At 40.7% G+C, this 3610-nt stretch overlaps 1 pseudogene across 1 annotated transcript; it reads left to right on the top strand.

Moving 5' to 3' along the window:
- Positions 1 to 1981: 1981 nt before the first annotated feature.
- LOC712156 (MOB kinase activator 1A pseudogene) lies at positions 1982 to 2969 on the top strand (annotated as a pseudogene). Its single transcript, XR_013418129.1, has one exon. The product of XR_013418129.1 is annotated as an MOB kinase activator 1A pseudogene (transcript).
- The last annotated feature ends 641 nt before the right edge of the window (positions 2970 to 3610 follow it).

Genomic DNA, 3610 nt, shown 5'->3' with positions numbered 1-3610 from the left:
AGTACAAAGGATAAATGAAATAAAAAGTCATTTTCTTAAAAACAAATAAACAAAATTGATATACCACTTGCTACAGTAACCTAGAAGAAAAAAGAAGACCCCAATAAACAAAATCTGAAATAAAAAAGGAGACATTACAACTGATATCACAGAAATACAAAAGATCACCAGAGATTATGAACAATTATATATTAACAAACTAGAATACCTAGAGGAAATGGATAAATTCCTTGACACATACAGCCTACCAAGATTGAATCTGAAAGAAATAGAAAACCTGAACAGACCAGTAATGAATAATGAGATTCAATCCGTAAAAAAATGTCTCCCAACAAAGAATAGTTTAGGATTGGATGGCTTCACTGATTAATTCTACCAAATTTTCAAAGAAGAAATAACACCAATTATCCTCTAACTATTCCAAAAAATTAAAAAAGAGGAAATTCTTCCTAACTCATTCTATGAGGCCAACATACCTTGATACCAAAACCAGATAAGACACAACAAAAAAAGTAAACTACAGGTCATATCCCTGAAGAACACAGAAATAAAATTTCTTAACAAAATACTAGCAAACCAAATCCAACAGCACATCAAAAAAGTAATATACCATTGTATTAGTTCATTCTCCCACAAATCCAAACTGTATCATTCCACCCTGACCCCTCCCAAATCTCATGTTCTCATCACACTGCGAAATACAATAATCCCTTTTCAACAGTTCTCCAAGTCTTGACTCATTTCAGCATTAACTCAAAACTCCACAGCCCAAAGTCTCATCTGAGACAAGGCAAGTCCCTTCTGCCTATGAGCCTGTAAAATCAAAAATAAGTTATTTGCTTCTAAGATACAATGGGGGTACAAGCATTGGGTAAGTACTCCCATTCCAAAAGGGAGAAATGAGCTAAAAGAAAGGGACTACAGGCCCCATGCAAGTTTGAAACACACCAGGGCAGTCATTAAATCTTAAAGCTCCAAAATAATCTCCTTTGACTCCATGTCTCACATCCAAGCTACACTGATGCAAGGGGTATGTTCCCAAGGCCTTGGGCAGCTCTGTTCCTGCGGCTCTGCAGGGCTCAGTGCCCATGGCTGCTCTCAAGAGCTGGCATTGACTGTCTGCAACTTTTCCAGGTGCACAGTACAAGCTGTCAGTGTGGCTACCATTCTGGGGTCTGGAGGGTGGTGAAACTCCTTTCACAGCCCCACTAGGTAGTCCCCCAGTGGAGATTCTGTGTGGGAGCTCCAACCCCACATTTCCCCTCTGCATTGCCTTAGTAGAGGTACTCCATGAGGGCTCTGCCCCTGCAACAGACTTCTGCCTGGACATCTAGGCTTTTCCATACATCTTCAGAAATCTAGGCAGAGGCTCCCAAGCCTCAACTCTTGCACTCTGTGCACCCACAGGCTTAACACCAAGTAGAAGCCTCCAAGGCTTATGGTTTGCACCTTCTGAAGCAGCAGCCCATGTACCTGGGACCCTTTGAGCCATGGCTGAAGCTGGAGCAGCTGGGATACAGGGAGCAGTGCCCCAAGGCTGCATATGGCAGCAGGGCCCTGTGACTGACCCATAAAACCATTCTTCCCTCCAAAGCCTTTTGGCCTGTGATGAGAGGGGCTGCCTCAAAGGTCTCTGAAATGCCTTCAGGGACTTTTTCCCATTGTCTTGGCTGTTAATACTTGCTTTCCTTTCAGTTATGCAAACTTCAGTTATGCAAACTATGTAGCTGGCTTGAATTCCTCCCCGGAAAATGGGTTTTTCTTCTCTACCACATGGGCTGGCTGCAAATTTTCCAAAACTTTTACCCTCTGCTTCCCTTTTAAAAATATAAGTTCGGGGGGCAAGGCAGGCGCTGAGGTTTGCAAGGGCTCACAGTGGCCAGAAACCTGGTTCAGAGCAGTGGCAGCCCAGCTTCCACTGCCCGTGAGCTAAGGACAGTCCACTCCCTCTCGCCGGCTCCAAATCCTGATCCAGGCGGGGGCCAGAGGCCCCTTGCCTCCCCTCTGAGGACCGAAGATGAGCTTCCTCTTCAGTAGCTGCTCTTCTAAAACATTCAAACTGAAGAAGAATATCCCTGAAGGATCTCATCAGTATGAACTCTTAAAACATGCAGAAGCAACTCTAGGAAGTGAGAATCTGAGACAAGCTGTTATGTTGCCTGAGGGAGAGGATCTCAATGAATGGATTGCTGTAAATACTGTGGATTTCTTTAACCAGATCAACATGTTATATGGAACTATTACAGAATTCTGCACTGAAGCAAGCTGTCCAGTCATGTCTGCAGGTCCAAGATATGAATATCACTGGGCAGATGGTACTAATATTAAAAAGCCAATCAAATGTTCTGCACCAAAATACATTGACTATTTGATGACTTGGGTTCAGGATCAGCTTGATGATGAAACTCTTTTTCCTTCTAAGATTGGTGTCCCATTTCCCAAGAACTTTATGTCTGTGGCAAAGACTATTCTAAAGCGTCTGTTCAGGGTTTATGGCCATATTTATCACCAGCACTTTGATTCTGTGATGCAGCTGCAAGAGGAGGCCCACCTCAACACCTCCTTTAAGCACTTTATTTTCTTTGATCAGGAATTTAATCTAATTGATAGGTGTGAGCTGGCACCTCTTCAAGAATTAATAGAGACATTTGGATCAAAAGACAGATAAATGTTTCTTCTAGAACACAGTTACCCTCGTTTCATCTATTGCTAGAACTATCTCATTGCTATCTGTTATAGACTAGTCATACAGACTTTAAGAAAACAGGATAAAAAGATACCCATTGACTGTGTCTACTGATAAGATTATCCCAAAAGTACGTTGGCATGATAGTTTCCGAGTAAGACCTTAAGGACACAGCCAAATCTTAAGTACTGTGTGACCACTCCTGTTATTATCACATAGTCATACTTGGTTGTTATATGTGATGGTTAACCTGTAGCTTATAAATTTACTTATTATTCTTTTACTCATTTACTCAGTCATTTCTTTACAAGAAAATGAGTAAATCTGTTTTAGGTGACAGCATAATGGATGTGAAGAATTTCCATCAATAATTTATGAATGAGTTTCCAGAACAAATTTCTTAATAACATAACCAGATTGGTTTTATTCTTTTATTTTACAAATAAAAAAATGTATTTTTCAGTAAAAAAATAAAATAAATAAATAAATATATATATAAGTTCTAGTTTCAGGTCATTTCTTTGCTCATGTATGTGAGCATATGGTATTAGAAGTAGCCAGGCCATATCTTGAATGCCTTGCTGCTTAGAAATTTCTTCTACTAGATACCCTAAATCATCATTCTCAAGTTCAAAGTTACACAGATTCCTAGAGCAGGAGCACAATGCCACCAACCTCTTTGTTGACACATAAGAAAAGTGACCTTTGCTGCAGTTCCCATTAAATTCCTCACCTCCACCTGAGACCTAATCAGCCTGGTGTTCACTGTCCATATCACTATCAGCATTTTGTTCACAACCATTTAACAAGTCTCTGGGAGGTTCCAAACTTTCCCTCATCTTCCTATTTTCTTCTGAGCCCTCCAGAGTGTTCCAAACTCTGCCCATTACTCAGTTCCAAAGTTGCTTCCACATTTTCAGGTAT

This window comes from Macaca mulatta, chromosome 6, assembly GCF_049350105.2.
Source record: "Macaca mulatta isolate MMU2019108-1 chromosome 6, T2T-MMU8v2.0, whole genome shotgun sequence".
In the NCBI taxonomy this organism is placed as follows: domain Eukaryota; kingdom Metazoa; phylum Chordata; class Mammalia; order Primates; family Cercopithecidae; genus Macaca; species Macaca mulatta.
This window is presented reverse-complemented; position numbering and strand designations above follow the sequence as displayed.